This window comes from Oxyura jamaicensis, chromosome 1 (genome assembly GCF_011077185.1).
Source record: "Oxyura jamaicensis isolate SHBP4307 breed ruddy duck chromosome 1, BPBGC_Ojam_1.0, whole genome shotgun sequence".
Taxonomy (NCBI): Eukaryota; Metazoa; Chordata; class Aves; order Anseriformes; family Anatidae; genus Oxyura; species Oxyura jamaicensis.
Window position 1 is genome coordinate 148,624,037 of NC_048893.1, and position 20,266 is coordinate 148,644,302.

The following is a 20,266-nucleotide window of genomic DNA, read 5'->3' on the forward strand; positions in this document are numbered from 1 at the left end:
AACCAACAGCAGTACCTACCCTTCATCAAAGTGTGTTCTCATCAGTGCTAATAGCAGCATGGGTGAGAATAGCGGTAAGTGAGAAGAGACAGACCAGAGGAGAGAGCTTCAGATCACAATTCAAGGCTAGGGAGTAAAATCAAGACAATACTGAAGTTCACTGAACTATGAGATCATAAACCATTAACATGATATAGAGCTAGGACAAAGCTTCCAGTCAAAAGCCTAAAAAATGCAGTCAGAGTGAGTGTAAGAAGCAGCATGAAAATTGTTCAAAGGCTAGGAGCACAGACATTATGTTCAGTCTTCAGACAGCTTTTGTATTTTTAAGAAGCAAAATCATTTTATGGAAGTCTGGAGACATGGACTGACAGTACTGTAAAAGAAACAAAGTGAAAGTGATGTAATAACCTATATTATCATTAGAAGGCTTCATCAATAGCCAGTAAGACATTTTTAAGCAGGGAATCAAGAGGATCTCTTTTGCCAACTGTTTAAAATACAGCTACATGCAGGAAATACAATAACAAATAATTAATAACATTTTAACTTCTAATTATTAATGTTATTAACTTATTATTATCCAAATATGTTTATTCATTCTAAAGGTTTTGTAGGATGCTTTGTTTATTGCTGCTGAAAATTAACAGTTACGATCCGGGCTTCAATAATCTTTATTAAATGCACTGTACCAGATAACAGACTACAGTCTTACTATTTGGAGGATGAACATTCTGAAAAACTATGACTTCAAACACATTTTTGCAAATTCTATATAGCAATAATCTCCTCTGCCCGTTGAACTGGTGTAAAAAATGTTTCATGGTTATTTTAAGAGGCAAAGGAATCAAATGTAAACCCCTTTGAATTTGGCACCACACAGTAATAGTGCAGTCCCTGCTTGCAGGGGCTGCCTCATGATAAAACATTTATTTTATACTAAAGCATGGAATTTAATCTGGCTACTAGCTACTGGATTTAAAAGCAGAGAAAACATGAATTCCTATTACCACCATAAAAAACAGGTAGAGTGGATTAAGTTCCAGGAACACGTTGCTTATAACCTCTACAGCTCCTGTGGGTGGTCAGGAAGAACTGGAGACCAGGAGCTATGCAGGAGGCAATGGAGCCCTGAGTCAGTTTGGGTCTTTGACAAGGTGGCTCATTTCTAACTGAAACAGGAGCTTTTTAGAGTAAGTTGCCATTATCAGGCCACCATGACAGTAAGCACCTCATATGTTTTTTAGCACATACAGATTAATTGACAGACACCTGGCTGCTCTCACTATATGGCTAAACCAATGTCAGACAGCACCTAGTCAACGTGAAGGACCACAACACTGCTCAGTCGTCCGTCCAGGCTCTGACAACAGCCTTGAACTGTGCCTCATTTTAAAAGGTCATCAGACAGTGGCCATCCAATAAAGTATCAACACCCAGCTCTTTCTCCTCTTCCCGCTTCCTGCTGTTTTCAGCCAGCTCATGAACTCACAGCAGTAATTGTTATTCTTCCTTAAATGACTGAAGTTTCACTCTGTGCTATTAAATTTCATCACAGCTCTAACCCTCTAACCTGCCGGGTCATCCACTTTGAACATAATGCTCTGTTTCTCTTTGATATCAGTAGTGCCAACCAGCTTTATGGCATCAGCACTAGCAAATTCATTTGTGAGATGCCAACCTTTTGTTCCAGGATTACTAAAAAAATAAAAATAAAATAAAAATAAAGAGAGAGAGAGAAATTAAAAAGAGAGAGAAGAGAGAGAGAGAGAGAAATTTCCAAGATTAATTCTAGAGGGAAAAAATAATAAAACTATTTTTTGTTTTTTCCCCCAATAACATTGTCCTGAATCTATAAAGCTGGGTACCTGAAATGTTGACTCCTTGCTCAGAGCTGTCGGCCATTTCAAATCTTGTTCTATGCATATCATATGCAATTAGTCCTTGCAGAGGTATAAAATGAAAATTTGAATGCATGAATAATTACCCTCAGGTTAAGGAGTTTTTGTATAGATTGAGAACAAAATTGAAAGATATTAGTTGGCCAAGTCATATTTGCAAAGCCAACTGCATTTATTCAGCATTATAAGCTGCACATTTATGTAAGTCTTTCACTTGTAAGGTCTTTAATTTTTTATTTTAATTTTTTGGAAATAAAGATATTGGATTTTTAGACCAAATTACATCAAATAGACCAAAAAGAAATAAATAAGAAATACCAGAAAATTGGCAATTTTTTTACAAATAATTTTTACTACTCCAATTAGTTTTCTCATATTTTTCACATTTTCCCATGCCTTTTGCTGTTTTCTAGTAGGAATTAAGATTATTATCATTATTTGAACTTACTGTCAGTAATCAGTCTAATTGAGATGCCAAAAATGCAAATCCAGAACATTTTAACATTGTGTCTCCTTAACATATTATGAATAGATGACAGAACATAAAAATGGTTTTGTGTATTTATTTTTTGCCTGCAAGCCAACATACAAGCAACCTATATAATACATGTTTTGCTTTGTACCAGATATAACAGGACACTTCCTTGCCCTGTTTTCCCTTCCACCAATATCACAGCACAAAAGGCAAAGGCAGCAATGAAGAGAAAAAGTGCCAGACCTGTGCTGCCAGTCCTGGAACAGTGCAAGCCTGGGAACTGCCTTGGATACTGATGTAAATCCTACACTACATCCCATCTCTCCCAAGTGCTAATTGTAGTAGCTTACATCTCCCACGTATGTTAGATAATTAGCAAGCAGTGCTCCTCACTGAAACTCATAATTCCCTTTTGCTTTTCTCTTTTAATTAAAACAACTCCCTATCATATTTTCTTGATTTTTCTGAGGTGATAGTCACATTTTGCCTGTCAGCAAACAGCAGTAATTCCACAGCTATCTCCGGGAGCCAAATGACTCAAGTTAGGGAATAAATCCCTGATGTCAGGGGCTGTTGTTGATTCATTCTGCAGAGACTGACAGTCAATCTGATACCATTTCTGAGGTCAGAGTACATAAATAGCAGCTTGTGCTGTTTTTCCCATCTAAACCCATATCTTGTATGGATTCATTTCCTGCAAATGTGTTCATAAAATGCCTTCAGAGAATGTTTAGATGAACATCATAATGGGGATTAGTGCTTTTCTGTTTCTGTGTTGTTTTTCCTTCACCATAGCATCTGGTCTCTTTGGCAGCATGGGAAAATGCCATTAGTAAATAATATGACTACCCTTAAAAGACTCACATTTCTGGCTGGCTGTACTTTATGGGCCCCAGTCTAAAATAACTGACAAAAACAATATGGGCAAAAAGTTTCCAAAACGCTGAGGCTGTTTTGGGAAGTGTTGGTGGGGGGATGGATTTTGAAAATATTTTTAAGCATTGAAACATATTTTTCACAACTTCTTTGCTCTCAGTTCATCAACATCTCCACTGTGAAATGAACAGGAGGTCATAGCTATAGTCACATATCTTTCCATATATCCCAGGGTATTTGACTGAGAGCAAGTCTTGGTCGTCGATGAACTATCTCTGCCTCTGTTCAACATACCTCTGAAGAGCAGAAAAGACCTCACCTTACTGTTATTTTTTTTCAAAGTTGTCCAAAACCATGGGTAAGCATGGCATGAAACTTCAGATTTTGATTCCTCTGAGGAAGACTAGATTTCAGTTTACAAGCCTATTTGGAAAGTCTGATCAATATGAAGTATAAAATTACTCCATTAATTTTTCAACAGAGAACTTACTTAGCTGGAAGATACTGCAAGTTATTTTTCTTTCCAGATCAAAAATGTATGAGAAATGTAACCAAGATATACTGCAGGAGAAATTAGCAATGTAGAATCAAGGACAAATTAATATATTGTTTTTGTTTTGTTAAAATATATTTAAGGAAAACATAGGTACAAAGACTCATCTTGAGACTAAAGCAGTACCTAAGGAGTTAGGAGATAAAGGTTCATTTCCTGGATATGATACATTATAGCTGGGTGACCTTGAGTCATTCATATATGGCTCCCATGGAAGCCAGTGAAAAATCTCTCCTAACCTTCAGTGGTAAAATGGCTAATGTGGTAAAATAGCTAACATGGTAAAATGAGAGCCCTGAAGCACTGTGGGTTGCTCATTTGATGCAGATGTGTGGACCTCACTTAGCCAGTTGTGGTACCTGATGCCACCTTGGCCCTAACTGAACATTGTCTATCTGGGAATTAACTGTCTCTACTGTTTTTCTTATAGCTATCTAGGTTATAAAACCCCCAAACATGCAATGTAATGTAGTATAATACAGTACAATACCATATAATAACTATTTATATAAATTCTAAAAGATAGAAAACTTTAAAGACATTTAAACTACTGAAAATGTGATGAGCAGCAGTAATGAGGAGCAGGTACAAAAGAGTAGTATTAACTCAGCTGTGGGACTCATTGCTCCAGGATGGACCACTTATTAGAAGTTCAGGAGAAGACTGTTTAGACTCATGGAAGGGAATTCCACTAACTATTATTAAATTAATTGTAACCATACTTCACTTAGAAAATACCTGGTGATGCTAAAAGTCAGAGACTGGTGGAGTTTTCAGGAGAAGCATCATATACCTTGTCCAGTTCCCATATTTTCCAAGAAACCTCTTAGAAATAAAGTTTTAGTCATAGTAACTGATGAGACACATAGCTGCAAAGAATCACATACAACTAGTGAACTGACTAGGGTGGACTCTATGTTCTTAGAGAGGGAGTCTATAACTCGAGACTGACATGCAAAATGACTGGGATGTTGATGCTGTACACACTTTAGCACATGGTAACTTTAATCACGTGAATGATCCCACTGAAATTAGGTCTTAAATCAATACCACATTTCCTACATTACTGAAAGCTCCGAAGCTGTGAGAATCAACCTGGAAAGGAGAAACAGCTCTTGAGCTGCAAACAAGCCCAAACAAATGGCTGCATAGCACGGATGGGTTGTGAGGGCACATGGAAGGGTGCACTAAGGATTTTGTGTCTGCAGTCAGTACAGGTAAAGCACATGATGACTGGGAAATCATGGTTACCATTCTGAATAAGAAGCTATTGATTAAAAACTGGATGATGAAGCATTTGTAGCCAGGAAAGAGAAAGACCTAGGCTGGATGACCATCTCTGCATATGCGCAAAGATTATATTCATACATGTATGGCTGGAGTGAAAACTGCCACTAGGGATTTGGTACTGCAATTTATACAAAGCAAAAATCTTTTAAAGGTGATAGGTTTTACTGAAATTGGCATAGATAATCAAATAGAAAGCACTAACTCTTAATTGAGGATAGTTAGTTTTGATTGACAGGTTTTTATTTATTTATTTATTTATTTATTTTGCCTCAAAAGTTTCCATTTTAATCATATTTTCTCTAGACAGTGATCACAGAACAATAAAGAAAGCTAAGCGGTGAGATCAGTTATTTCTATAATGCAAAGGCTTATTTATTGGACACCCTATTTTTTAAAAGTATGATCAGAGTACTGAAGCTTCATAAAAATTTGTTTCAGAGGCCAAGGTCCAGAAGTCTGATAGCGCTGTATTGCATTCCTTAAAAGACTGGGGAAATACTGTTCCCATTTTCTGTGAAAGTAGTAACGTATGGTGGAATTATACAGCTGGTGTGCTGGCTGATTTCAGCTGTTAAAAAATAATCTTCTCAGTCTGCCCTCAGGTCTGTTCCTGCCATTTGGTGTCAATTGGCCATAAATGAGAACTATCACTGTGAATCATCAGATGACATTAGGGAGCTTAATCATCTAAGATATTATTTTAGAAGAAAACCCCCTACTATGATTTTTCTCCTCAGATAAAATAATTTGTAATAAGGTAAAGGCTATAATTAAAATGTAAAATATGAATCTCTCTCTTGTGTAGCTTCTGGGACAATTAAAGGTTTGCACTTGATAGATCCATAATGATAACTGAATCTCTGTACAGATGCTAGTTACTGCAGGCAAAAGTATGAATAACATTTTGGACTCACAGAAAAAATTTACTGCTTATTTGAGTAGGGCTCATTACTGCATTTCAAAAGGCTAGAGTATTTCAAGGAGAATGTTCTTTATTTATGAAAACTGTAACAGAAAATTGGGTGTGTTATGTGCAAAGATAACACACCTAATTTTGAACGACTCACAGAAGAAGGTATAGCAATTAGATACCTGCAGAAAGTTCCAAATGCTTAAATTCAGTGTGCAAGATCAAGGCCTAAAAATATTCTTGACTGACAAGTAAGTTTCAAGAGATGCTGATACTGGGTTACCTAAGAGGGTGGAAAAAAATCACCACCTCTCTGTGATGAAAATAATAATAATAATAATAACAAAAATACATGTAGATTTTAAAATCTTTTCTGCACAGCTCTTCACTTTTCCTGCTGACTTTTCCTTAAACATCAGTTCTTCTCTATGCAAAGGATGTGTACTTCAGAATTGGTTTGATGTAAGCTGAATTTTTGTCTCAATCATACTGTTCAAATTAGTGGAGTAAGCAATGTATTTGTTCATGACTGTGGACATTGCTTGAAAGCATCCTACACAAATTTCCTGCAATTATGTTTATAAAGCATTCAATGAATAAATCACAGAACATGTTCAGCTTCCAAATATGAAAGTAAATATTCAAGATATGAGAACACATGACTGGTGCTCTCTGCATTTCAGAAGAGGTTTCAGTGAAGTCATGGTTAACCCATGAGGCATCTGTAGCAACTACAGAAAGTGATAATTTCATGTTCAGTCTGCTTCAGAGGATTGTAGTGAAGGCTGAACTCTGAGTTCCTTTAAAACCAACTGTCCTCTGTAAATCACAAGGAATATTAACAGGAAGAAAGATTTTTTTTATTGATAATATTTTGACATTTTTACTGCACGATCTCTTTCTAAACTCTTTCTAAATCTCCATGAAATCATCTGCCTCCATACAAGTGCCTTAAACAAGAACTAAAACCTTTATAAAAACTGATTAAAGCTGATGTCATGATCAATAGGCTAGTGCCTATTATGAAAGATGATGTTGAAGACTGCATTGATTTCAGTAAAACAAACATGGCTTCTTGGTGCCCGAGAGCACAGAATAAGCACCTGGGAATAAAGCCATGCTTGTAACAGTCCAAAAAAGTTTAGTTAGTGACATCAGTCTGAATAACAGTCTGTGGGGTAGCACAGACTTCTGGTTTCACAAAAAATGATGGGTATGCCTCAGAGCACTGTTAATTATGTTGGTCCATGTTTCCCAAAACAAAATAATCTTCTTTCTTTACTGCTGGAAAAATAAATAAATAAATAAAAAATAAAAATAAAAAAGAGGCACTTATTGTCTTTTCCTCTGTCTGCATCTCTCACTTGAAAAAAAACATCAGATTGACTGATAAAAATATACAAATGTTTACAGTGTTTGCCAGCCTTTCCTTTTTTTTCTTTTTCATTTTTTTTCCCACTGGTTCTGCAGCTGGCTATTAACAGAAGATTTACAAAAGCATTTGAAGAGGTTCTCTTTTCATCTTCAGTTCAGCTGGTACTTTTTCCATTGCTGAGCTAGTGTGATGGCAGAAAAGACCCTTTTCCAAATAAATTTCCTATGGTCTTCATTTTCTGTAAAGATTCATCTAGGATGGTACAAGTTCCTTTGCACAAACCCAACAGGCAATGGACAGAAGGAGGTTCCTCTGCAAGGCAACTCTAACTTACATTTATCTGAGAATGAGAAAAAGTGTCTTTTTCCTTTTATATGCCCAATGGCTTCCCAGAATACTAATTTTAATGGGGTATCTGTTTTTCACAAAGGAGATGAAGGGATGCAACATGAAGTTCTTCTAGAATCCCTCAGTCTAGTTTCTCACCCAAAGCTAAGGCAAAAAAAAGAGACTTAGAGTTTTCTGTCCATAAGTTGTAGGCCATTGTGTCTGATGTTGTCAAGTTTAGAAGTTCAATTGTAGAGGCCAAAAAAATGTATTAATTCAGTCAAGAAACACTAAGGGAAAACCTTAGAGAAAACATCATTGGCAAAGTGTTGATTTATGCTGTGCTGCACCAAAAGGTCGAGGGAGGTTATTCTCCCCCTCTGCTCTGCTCTCATGAGACCCCACCTGGAGTGTTGCATTCAGTTCTGGGGCCCCCAGCACAAGAATGACATGGACCTGTTAGACCAGGTCCAGAGGAGGGCCATGAGGATGATCAGAGGGCTGAAGCATCTCTTCTATGGAGAAAGGCTGAGGGAGCTGGGGATGTTCAGCCTGGAGATGAGAAGGCCCAGGGGAGAACTTAAAGTGGCCTGCCAGTACCTAAAGGGGGCCTACAGGAAAGCTGGGGAGGGACTGTTTGTCAAGGAGTGTGACAGGTGATAGGACACTGAGAAAATTCTTTACTCAGAGGGTGGTAAGGCACTGGTGCAGGTTGCCCAGAGAAACAGTGGATGCCCCATCCCCAGAGGTGTCCAAGGCCAGGCTGGATGGGGCTTTGGGCAACCTGGTCTGGTGGGAGGTGTCCCTCCCCATGGCAGGGGGGTTGGAACTGGATGGTCTTTAAGGTCCCTTCCAACCCAAAGCATTCTATGTTTCTATGATTTACTGTGCTTTCAACATAGCTAGAGGGTGTTTCCTTCTGGAATAGTCTGTTTAAAGGTATTCAGAATAAGCTGTTATAAACATTCCTTCTGGAATGCAGAATGAAGGAGTAATTTGCTCCAAAATGCCCAAAAAATGAACTTCAAAGAAGAGACCATAGTGTTTGTTTGTTTTCTGTATATCAAACATTCAAATTAACATTTTCTTAAGCTTTTCTTCAAAGCTTTCTTTTCATATCTCTGTTGTTTCCTTCTTCCTTTTTTAAAGGAGGAAATGTAAAAAAGAAAAGAAGTTCAAATGTTCTCTGCATTTTCATTACAGATTTGGTAGTGTTTAGACAATCAAAAATAAAATAAAAATAAAATAAAATAAATAAAATAATAAAATAAAATAAAATAAAATAAAATAAAATAAAATAAAATAAAATAATAGAGGGTGCTGATATAACTCTGTTGACTTTCATTGAAGGGACAGTCTCCATACAAGTTCAACCCAATAGAAAAAATATTCTTTCTAAGATATCTTCATGATGTAATGATGCTGAATACTATTATTATATCAAGTTGTATTTTGATTTTGTTTGTTTTTAAACAGCAACTTCTAAAATGGAGATGGGCATGATTTGTGTTTCAACAACAGGTAATTTTCTCAACACTATGAACATAGTAGTCCCTTTATTAAGGGAAAATAATAATAACTAGGAAGCCATCTCTTATTTTAAATCAGTGACACTTCACCGTGGAAGAAACACTCTTCACTCAACTGAAATACTCCATGAACATTACATAAAAGACAAATTAAAGAAAACTCAGCAAATCCTGAAGATAGAAGAGATTGTTGATGCAGATGATGTAAAGCAATAACTAAATAAGATATAGGAAAGTGAGTCTGAGCTTCAATATTGGGAAAGGGGACAAGAAACTAAAACCTAATTTTAGAAACCCAGTAAGTTCAGGTTAATCAGGGTAATTATTTCAAGCTCTTTGAAATCAGTATTTATAAATCTCTAACATCTGGATATGATGGTTGTAACTTTCTCAGTATTAGCAGCATTCAACTACAACAGATGGCTACTACCAAAACACAGAAAACTTTGTTAAGAAAATATTTGTTTTTTCTCCTACTGTTACTTAAGTTCCACAGCTTTGAATTTAGAATTTGATGGAGGCAGAGGCAGCAATTTATTTCCTTACAAAAATAAGGCAAATTTCTCATAATTCTACAACATAAAAACTTGTTTTCAGCATAGTAACATTGCAAATATACAAGTTTTACCGTTGATCTAGTTTTAATTACAATATTCATGAGAATTATGCCAATCTGATTTTCCCTGCTTGTTTTAACAGTTTTAGAACACATTCCGTGTCTTTACTGTGAGTTTGGGATTTTTTTATTTTGAGCATTGCAAGTTTTGCATCACATATAAAACAAATATTCTTTATTCTTCTCCTTCATTGTTAAAAAAAAAAAAAAAAAGCAATCACAATTTGTTTATTTCTCTCACCATTACTGCAGTTTTACATTTGATAAATATCAGTTCAAACCCACAAATACTTTGTCAGCCTTTATATCCACAAATAATCTCATTGGAATTGACAAGTAGGATTTATAGGATGCTCAGTGGCATCCAAAAAATCTTCCAATTGACTTAAAAGAAATTCAGGTCAGTGATCATAAGAATACTGGGGACAAGGAGTTTCCTGGTCATTCCTGAATCATTTCTGAATTTCATAGAAATCTTGTTTCAAATATAGTTTCACAGAAAGGAGAAGCATACCTGTAAATGAAACTTTCTTTGAAAGGTAGGCTGGGTCCACTAACTACTCATTTGAAATTCTGTTTTTTGATATGGGATAGCATTCCACATGTTTATTAGTAGTTGGAAAACAGTTTTAAAAGCTTTTTCTGTTGTTCTAATTGAGCCTAGTGTGACTGTCCATCAGTACTTCCATGTACCACCTTTTTTACTCAGTGGTGGTCACATAGCAGCCCTTGCTCAACCATAGTAAATCCCTATATGTGACTGTTATGTGAGGAAACAATTTAGCATTTATTGCTTTTTTATAAAGGAAAAGAAATAGTGAGCATCATGCAGACCTAATTTTTTCCTCATGTCACTTTTCCTTACTGAGGATCCAGCTCACGCAGCACCTCAGCTAACAGCCTGCCTTCATTGCCAGTATTCAGTACATTCACTCATGAAACAACCTGGGCTGAGAAAAAAACCTTCACTGAGCGCCTCTGAAGCATCTCTCGGCTGCTGGAAAAGAGCCACAACTGCTCTGCACTGTTTCAGACCAAAATGCTCATTATGGAGAGGAACCTCATATTTTTCTTTGACACATCCAATTGTGTACTGAGCCTTGAAGAAGTTTGTATCGATTTGACCTGCTGTCAGCCCAACATCCAGCTTCTCAGTCTTAGGTGAGCAGAAACAGAAACTCGGCAAAGGCTAACTATTCACTCAGTGTAAGCTATAACCTGAAAACAGCCAGTTGTGTGTGCAGGCTACAAGGTGCAGTAGGAACAGCTATGGCACTGCCTATGATTGATCAGCTGCTGTCAATGGATACCATTCCCATCTGCAGGGATCTCTCTGCAACATTTGGCTGTCTCAAGTACGAGCTGTAGTGGTGCCAACCGAAGTGGTTGCTCAAAAAGTTCACTAGTACAGTTTAAATCTGCCCTGAAGGATAGTGAAAGGAAATTCAATCTCTCTTTGTAATGCCTCGCAATGTTTATATGTTACTCATTTCATATTCAACATGTACTTACAACAGCAAACTCAATGAGTAAGGGGATAAAAAAGCAAAGGACATCATTCTGAAAAGTTTGCAGAGAAGAAGGTTTACATCCACAGAAGTACACTCAAGTCCTCACTTCATTTTCTTTGCTGTTGTTAAGCTCTTTCGTGTGAGTATTCCTAAGTAATCAAGTAGTTCTTTGTGGTTAGGAGGGAGCATCGTATCTTCTGTCTATTGATTTTTCCTTTCTTCTATATGCCTTCATCACTTCCATAGGGACAAAAGCAGTGAAATAACCCAGGCTTCAATTGGTACTGAATATTCAATATGAATCTTCAGCAAAACAGAATCCCTAGGAGCATATAAAATTTTTTCTGCTTTCTGCTTTGGCTTTCCAGAAAATATCAAATGTCTTGCGCTTCCTCTTTAAGACTCTCTGTGTCTTAAGCCTGGAATAATTAAAAATGTTGTAATGCTGAAGGCTGACTATGTAGTTGACAATTCTGTTCTGCAGGCACAGGGTGATTTTCTATTATAAACGTATGGTTTTTCTGTTCTGACAGGCAGCTTTCTCAAGGGACTGGATGCTGCAGGACTGTAGACGGAACTTACACAGAAAGTAAGGACCACCACAAAACTCAGCACCGTCTTCCACTTGAACTTCTCTTTCTGAGTGTAAATAGAGACTGAGTTGCAAAGCAGATGGGATTCTCCAAATGTCTTCTGACCTAAGAATAAAAAATTGAGAATTAACATTAAGGTATACATTCACCACACAGCCTTCAAACTTCACTTAGTTCAACAAAACATTCCTACACCAAAATCAACACAACCTCACAGCACTGACAAAGGAAGGCAATTTAAAAAAACTCCAGCCCTTGGCCTTTCACCACATAACAATGCAAATCTCCTCAGTTATTACATCTCTTGCACACCTGTATTCACCAGAAAAATCTTAATTCTGTACTGCCTTGAATCATGAATACAAAGTAAGTATGAATGTAGAATTATATAATCATAGAAAAATTAAGGTTGGAAAAGACCTCCAAGATCATCTGGTCCAACCACCCCCCTACCACCACTGTCACCCACTGAACCATGTCCCTATGCACCATGTCCAACCCTTCCTTGAACACCCCTAGGGATGGTGACTCAACCACTTCCCTGGGCAACCCGTTACAATGCCTGACCACTGTTTCTGAGAAGAAATGTCTCCTAATTGTTTTAATTGTTGAAAAGTAGGGTTCCTTGTTCAATTATTTGTTTTAAATATTGAAGAGCAGGGCCATGACATTTCCATTTCTCCACTCACCAGGGACATTGCCCGAATGCCAGGACTTTTCAACTATGATGGAGAGAGGCTTGGCAACTCCATCAGCCAGTTCCCTCAGGACCCTGGGATTCATGTCATCAGGTCCCATAGACTTGTACCTGTTTAGATTCATCAGGTGGTCTTGAACCTGCTCTTCGCTTACAGTGGGTGGGACTTTGATCCTCCAGCCCCCATCTATGGGTTCCAGGAAATGAAAGATTTGGAAATCCCATCTACGGAGACAAAGAAGTTGTTGAGTACCTCAGCCTTCTCCATGTCCGTCGTTACCAATTACTCAGATATAGAAACTCACTCCTAATATAAGAAATTACCCACTACTACTTTACACACTACTATTTTCACCCCTCAGTCTATTTTCACAAATGTTAAAGGTGCATGATGGCCCTCAAGGACTCCTCCTGTCACCCCAGCGCAGCAGCCCGAAGAAAGCTGGATCCTCTCTTGTGCTTTTCCTCGAGGCTCTGTGCAGAAGGGATGCCACCTCTTGCACTAGGGCTGGGGGATGGGAAAGAAGCACTCACACAACCCCTGAAAATTGGCAAGAGTTCTTTATTGCCGGGACATCTTGCAGGTGAGCCTGAAGGATTTCTGTGGTGTTTGGTGGCTCCAAGCTAATGCTTGGGATGGAGCCTGCGTGACGAGTAGGGAGCTCGCCGGGCACTCCTGCGATGCTGTTGGTGTGCTTGCATGGCAGAGAGCAAAGACATGACAGCGTAGTCAGAGGTCTGGTCTGGCCAAGATAGATCCACTTCCATTGGTTCCTCCACATCTGCTGGTGGATCCGACTCCATGGGCTCCACAGCGTTTGGCAGAAGGACAAACCAGTCTTTGCTCAGGACTGCCCACATGGGATGCCTTCCATCTAGAATATTTTCAGGTCAGGGTGCTGAACTAGGGGGTCATCCTGTTCCTTGCCTAGGTCCCATGCCACTGTCCAGTTTATTTCCATTCCTGGGTTCGATGCTGCCATCTATTTTATGGCCATGGCTGGGTCCCAAGCTGTGTTCTGGATGACAGGCACGCCTCTGCTCCACGTGGCTGTCCGGTTAATGCTCCTGCCTTTGCCCCATGCCACCGTTGTGCCACTGGGAAGGTCCAGGCCTCCTGTTGCTGTATGGCTGAGCGGGCGGCCTGTTCCCCATGTTGTTGCAGTGCCAGTGGTACCACTTATAATAAGTGTTTGTAGGCTGCACACCAGAGGTGCCTTGGGCACTGGTGTCTGTTTTGCCGTAGGCACTACCCCTCTACCCATGACGCTTCTTCTCATTAGGTGCATTCCTTCTCGGTGCTTCCTTGGACTGCATCGCTGTCCTCACACCGAGGAGGCCTGCCTCTCGCCTTGCTGCTTTGCCTCTTCTTCCTGCCACACAAGTTGGCTGTCAGAGTGCCTAGAAACTCAGCGAGTGGTGGGCCAGCTGTTTTATAGAGCCTGGAGCAAAGGCGGGGCAGTGGTGGCCACTGTGACCTCAGCAAGCCTCTGTGATGGAGAGGCCCATGCATGGCCAAAGGCAGCTGTGTTGGGAGTGGTCTGGAAGATGCCCTAATGTGGATAAGGAGGAGGGTTGGGGGGCTGAGGGCCCCTCTTCTGGGGCTGGCTCCCCCAGGCCATTTGGCTTGCCAGAGAGAAAGGCTGCCCCTCAGCCACAGCAACTGCCCTCCACCTCCCATCCTGTTTGTTTTTTGTTGTTGTTGATGGCTTTTAACAGTCTTGGAATTCTTTTTGCAAAAGTGGAACTGATTGTACAAAGGGAAAGACAATGGAGATCCAGTAGTACTGGGGAAAAACGTTTGCTAACTTAAAAAGTGTAAGTTTGCCTTTGCCTGTCAGTTCAGCTATATTTAATGACTTGGTTGTTTTACCAGGACGGCAAAAAGAATGGGGGATGATGTTTAACCATCTGTACAGGTGAAGAAAATTACCCAAAAATAATAATAATAATAATAAAATAAATGAAAAGGTACAAGCAAACAGTTCTTATATCACAGTGCTTTCTTACCTAAATGGAAAATGGTGAAAAAAGTGCTGATTTCAATCTACATGCCTGTAACTCTTCCAAGGAAACAGTTTCCTTGAAGTTGCAAACCCTACAGGACTAATCTGTGACAGCTTAGGGTTTTCTAGTTGTTTTTTTTTTATTATTTATTTATTTACATTTCTGCTTAATAAATAGACTTAGTTACATTCACTGAATATGTTAAAAAACTGAACTATATGCCTTTTGTTTTTTAAAAAAATTATTTAGGAAACTAGAGTGTGTGCCTTTCATATAACTCAAATTTCAACAGAAGTAGAAAAAAGTGATGAATGTTGGAGTTGAGCATTGTTTAAAAAAAGCAACGGTGTGTTCTTAATTCAGCCAGTTGCTTTTGTTTATCTCATTAGCTGATTATGACTTACCTGAAACACAAAAGGTCACCACAGTTAGACAGGCTGTGCTACATTATCAACATTAATAGCAGACATCCTAATTTAGAAATATGTCACGTAATTACATGGTGAGTTAAGGTACTTCTCCATTATAAATGTGTAAGAAACATGCCTGTAGCTATCACAGTGAGCATCACAGGACTCCAACCAGAGTGGGATATGGGAGCAATTCCAAGAGCGATGAACCCCCAGTTGGGTCCCAGCCATGTGAGAAGATGAAACTTGGGTCCATAACATCTGTGCCCACACCACAGTCTATTTTCAATGGGATGGCAATTTTAGCAGTCAAGCAGTTTCGGAGATGTTTTATACCCTGATGGACCTTCCAGCGTGACAACTGAGGCTCTGGGGCATCGGGGAACACTATACAGTGCATCAGTCTGCATCTCACACTGCTGTAATGACTGATGAGTATTACAGACAGTTCTGTTCACCTTTGAGGGCCATTAGAGTTAACATTCCACAGCCATTGACATTTTAAAGCAAGACAAGGAAGCTCAGCTGCACTGCCTTTTGAGAACCCATCCCTACTCTGTTGCAGAGCCAAATTGTCTACACACGCTGTAAAGCCCCGTGTTGCATAACTTCTGAGCACTATGTGTGCATTACGCTAGATAAACTTTAACTAGCTAATGTTGTCATAAGAGAAAATGTGTAACACAATTTTGAAATATGAAAGCTCTTCTAAGTGAGCAATTTTGGAGGGTGATTTTGCCTCTTAACAAAGTGTGTTGAAATAGTAATCAGCATACCACAATTAGAAACTGGCGTTGTTAGGATGTGGAGAGCTATAAAAAGCAGAGTTAAACTCTATCTTGTTTATTGGGCTACTTTATCCGTCAGCAGGCTGATATGTGCTAAAAAGCATGAGTTTATTAAATAGAATTGCAATTACATATATGTTGTGTAGCCTACCAGAATTTTACTAGTTTATATTTCATGTCATGCATTAAAGGAATATCAGAGGAATTATTGTAGGGAAAATATCAGTCATATTTAGTTCTCAGGTGCATTGGTTCCCCATTGAGCACAGGACTTACTAGACTTCATCATTTTACAGTTGAAACATTTACACTATGAAAAGTTTCCAAACTCAGCCTTAGCCCTAGTTGAATGTTCATTTCTTATTATCTCCTTTTTATTTATGATTCACCATATTTATTAAGATAAAAGCTTGCACTGCAGAAACAGACTAAAGTATACCCCCTACATACAAACTGATCTCCAGATTACCAGCAAAATTGCTGCCTTTGTATACTTATAGGCTGACCTGATAACTGAAAATAACTTCCATTAGCACTATAAAAACTCCAGCTGATACCAAATGAATTTCATTTGATACCAGCAGAGAAAAATATTGGCTACTGAGATATTCTTTGTTCATGGTTATTTACAGTTAGCTAGAATCCATGTACTGTTCAGGATTCAGAAGTCTCCAGATGTTTTTCTTTACATCAGGTTCTTAAACATACGTTTTTCCCTCTAAGACTATCCAGCATTCATATATTTGTATGAAATTCCTCTTTCTTAATCTACATGGCTTCCATGTCTTTGACAAAAAAAAAAAAAAAATCATTGTAAACACCATGTGTGGTCTTGACTATTTTCTAGTTTGATGCTATCTTATTTCTGCAGAGTATGCTGAAAAGATTGCTCTGTAGATTCATAGAAGGCAAGGGTAGCCAGTGTTGCAGGCTATGCAAAATGATTTTTTTCCTAGTATCTTGCCAAACCGTCATGCACATGCACAACCAGGGCAATTTCCCACTAAGATAAAACCAGGATTCCATACGAATATTTAATATTACTACATACCAAAGTGAAAAATCTTGTATGCCATCTGCTGAAGGGCAAGTAACACAGATTATGTTAGAGCATTTCAGGTGATCAGCAAAAGAGAGTATCTTGATGGTTAGTTTGAATGCTCTGATATTGTTGGATAGTTCCATTTCTTCCAAAAACAGGGAGAGCTTCATTTGTCACAAAAGTAACACAGCAAAACAATGCTGCTTGGATCCAGCTGCAGATTGTTTTGAGTTTACCTCTTTATCTTTGCTATGCAATTACTGACTCAGGGGCTACCAAAAAGAAAAAAAGAAAAAGAAAAAAAAAAAAAGAAAAAAAAAAGAAAAAAAAAAGAAAAAAAAGAAAAAAAAAAAGAATCTAAAACCGTAGTTAAATTTGTTGGCTATGTATTTCTTTATGCAAAAATATGGTCATAATGGGTGAGGTCAGTGGATTGCTTAAATGTAGGGTTTGTGTTTGCTGAATGGATTCTTTAAAAACATTTTAAAAAAATTTTTTAGTAATTCAATACATGCTTTTTTTTTTCTTATTTTTAAAAATAACTAGAAAGTGGATTCCTACAAAAACCATTTACAAATTTTGCCTGTTGTGTTTCTGCATTTTTTATTTTCTATATGTTCTCATGTTTTCCAAGTTTTTACTTTATTTTAATGTTTGATGCTTTCTATCCCTAACTGGTAAAAAGTAGGGTTCAAATCTAATCAAATAATTTAAGTCTTCCTTATAGTTAGAGAAGAAATTGATATTTTCAGATAGAAGCTTAACCCATGTAAAGGTAGGTGTCTAAGTCATCACGGGATAAGGAGCTCTCTTGGTTTGTCTTTGCTGACTATAGCGTGAGTCTAAATGATTAGTAGACATCTGATTTTTTAGTGGCTCCTGCTGGATAAGATAAATTCCCCGTGTGACACAGTATGTTTCATACTTTTTACCAATGGCCCAAGTGATACTAAAATTTATATCCTTTAAGCTTAACTGCCCAAATGCAAACATGTCGCGAATGGGTATTTATGGAGGTCTGTGTTAGTTCCTTATGAGTTAGCTTTTCTATTTATAGATCCAGCAGATCCTAAATTGTGGCTTTCTTGCTGCTTCTTGTCTTTTTTATTAGACTTACTTTAAGAGAATGCTAGACACAATGGGTTATTTATGTTACACTTAATTCCAGCTATGTGAAATTCCACTTCCCAAGTGTGTTACTTCCTCTGAAATTAGCGGTTTGAACGTATTCTGATTTTCTGAAAATCAAGCCAGAAAATATGTCTGAAGACTTTATCCACAGGTCTCCAGGTCTGAATAATCTTGTTCCTCCTTCTGGAGGCTCACTGAGGACACAGCAGAAGTTTTGTAGCATGGTTTTGATCACCACAGGTGCTTTTCTACTGTGGAGGGCAAGCTTATGTCTCGGCAACTGGCACCGTGCCTCTTGGCTGTCTGATTAGCCACATAGATAATATTGCAGTGCTGAAGTATGGAGCTAGCTTAGTTGCTGAAAGATTTCTTCACCATGTGACAGTGAGCTGTGCAAATATGTACTTAGATGACTAAAGGCATTTGTGGTTCTAAGCCAATTTCTTCTATTTCTAACTTAGGTGTGCTGGGTGCTACTTGGTACTAAACAGCACAAGTAAGGACAAGTAGGACTATGTCCCCTGGTAGGCTTCTGTAACAAGCATGGAAGGAAGAAGGTTTAGTTTCTATTTTACTAGAAAAATATACTGAAACTAATTTTGTATGTGTATGTTCAGCAGTCTTTATTATTTTAGGAAAATATTTTTGAGGTAAAACTGTAAACTCACACAACTATAATCATCATTTTTAACTCAGTACTTACAAATGTTACATGCAGAGAGCTGACAACTTCCCATTGTCTCTGTCCAAATGCTTTCTGAAGGAATTTTGAAATCTTTTTCATATGTTTCCATCATTGGGAGATTTTTCCACAATAGGTTTTATTTATTTATTTTTTTCCAGTGGATCTTACTATAAAATATTCATAGCTGTTTAAATATCTGTGGTTTGGCTTTGTTTGGGGGTTATAGGATAAACTTTCCAGTATAAACTTCTTGACCACCCAGAAATACAAATGAATTGCTTATGCCAAAGTCAGAAAATAAACAAATTCTACTTTTTCTTTACTTTTAGGAATATTGTTAAGATTATTTCACTAGTCTCCACACTTCCCACTTAGATGTACCAGGGCAAATACTTGCTCTGGACCTTTCTAGTGAAACATCTACTGCGTGCAGTTTTAATCTTCAGAAGGAATTGGATTTTTTTTCACTCTTTCCTGAAAAACAAAATAGTAAAACAATGGAACAAATGAAAGTTAGCAGCTTGAATACATGCATTTTTTAGGATTGGTTCACTTGGCATGATTTAAGAAATGATTTGGTCAGTAGGCAAATCAGGAGAATCAGATACCCAATAGAGCTCTACATACTAAAGATAGTCTATAATGTGCTTCCTAATAATGACAACTTGAGACTTTACAACATATATCACTGTTAATTTTACTTCCCTGGCGTTCAGAAAAGTGGAGCCAGTGATATTTTCTTCTTAGAGACTTAACATATAAAACTGATATAAAAAGAGAATGAATAGAGCATCAATGTAGTTAGCTACAAGGAATAGAGAAATGGCTTTCAGATCAATGTGATAAAGTCCAAAAAGTAGAATAGGACAGAGCTGTCTTAGCCTACAAAATAAAAGAAGTGTATGTATACTGATCTACATAGCATCACAAAGTGAGCTTGTAAAGGTGAAACAAGTCATCACTTATAATTAAGAATGTATAATCTTTGGTTTGCACATAAACATAAATGTGAGAGGACTGCCGTGATTGGGAAGATGGAATGAGATTCCTCCGTGTCAGTTATTTACTTCAGAGTCTGTCAATGTTTGTGCTGCCAAATCCTCTGCTTCAAGCTATATAATGACCTCCAAAGTACCTGGTGTCAAGGTCCATTCAAGCTGACAACTGGCCAATTTTCAAAAGTAATAAGAACAGAGAAGTAGGGATACATGTTGCCTATAAGGTAGCTTAAGCTGTACTTACTGTCAAAAAAAAGTGTTTTGTTTCTATGGAAAAAAAAAAAAAAAAAAAAAAAAAAAAAAAAAAAAAAAACAGAATATGAGACCTTTAAACTCAGATCAGATTGACAGATTGGAAACATAATGCTGAAAGATTGTTTACCCTGCAGCTAAGCCTGTATTTTTAACAATAATGTTATTCTCTGAAAAGTGACTGAATAAATGGCCCAATTTTTATTTTATTATTTATTTGGATTTATGGGTGTATAAAAAGTGGGTAAAGTGTGTTTTGACATTTTAAACCCCCCACAAATCAAACTACAAAAAGAAAAC